An 807-nucleotide genomic window follows, 5' to 3' on the forward strand; every position below is an offset into this window, starting at 1 on the left:
ACTTGGCTTGACTTCAGAAGCTTGCAGGAAGTGAATTAGATCAAACAAGGGCTTGAATTTTGGAGTTTCAAATTGAAACTAGAAGTGAAATTGAAACTCGATTTTCAATTGAAAACCTTCAAGTTTATCATCTAATGGTGAAGGGAAGGTTGCAGGAGCAAAGCTTGGGCAAGGTTTCCATAATTCTGAGCATGAGGCAATGTATTTATAGGCTTGGCAATTGATTTCCACACACCTCTATTCAAATGCCAAAAATAGAAATTCTCATGTGCATGCTTGCATGGGCGTGTGATAGGCCCATGAAGTGATGTCAAAAGGTCCAAAGGTGATCATGAGTGATGCTGAAAGTGTGACAAGAAGCCATGCATTTGGAATTGAGAAGTGGTCATAAGATTCATCCAAATGGTACCTTGAAGAAAAGCCATGCGCAAGTCATTTAAACCTTGGCCAAATGAAGTGATTTTGGACTTTTTAGAAAGTTGAAATCAATGGGAACAACTTTAATGTTGAACACTTTTCCATTTGAAGCTTGGATCATGATGAATTTTGAGGTGGAAGTTTGGAAAATCAATCATAATTGAAATTTTTCTAAGTACCAAGTCAAATATTCACTTCTTCCACCTTGAATAACTTTTATTATGGGTTTCAAATGGAAAGCGTTCCTTCATCAAAGTTGTATCTCTTTAAAATATATTTAATTTGGTCACAAATTTGAACTCATTTAGATTTTTCATGAAGGAATTATACATTTTAAAAGTTGAGGAAAATTGCTTGTTCAATGGTAATGGTCCAAAATGACCTATAATG

The sequence above is a fragment of the Lathyrus oleraceus genome, chromosome 6 (genome assembly GCF_024323335.1).
Source record: "Lathyrus oleraceus cultivar Zhongwan6 chromosome 6, CAAS_Psat_ZW6_1.0, whole genome shotgun sequence".
NCBI lineage: Eukaryota > Viridiplantae > Streptophyta > Magnoliopsida > Fabales > Fabaceae > Lathyrus > Lathyrus oleraceus.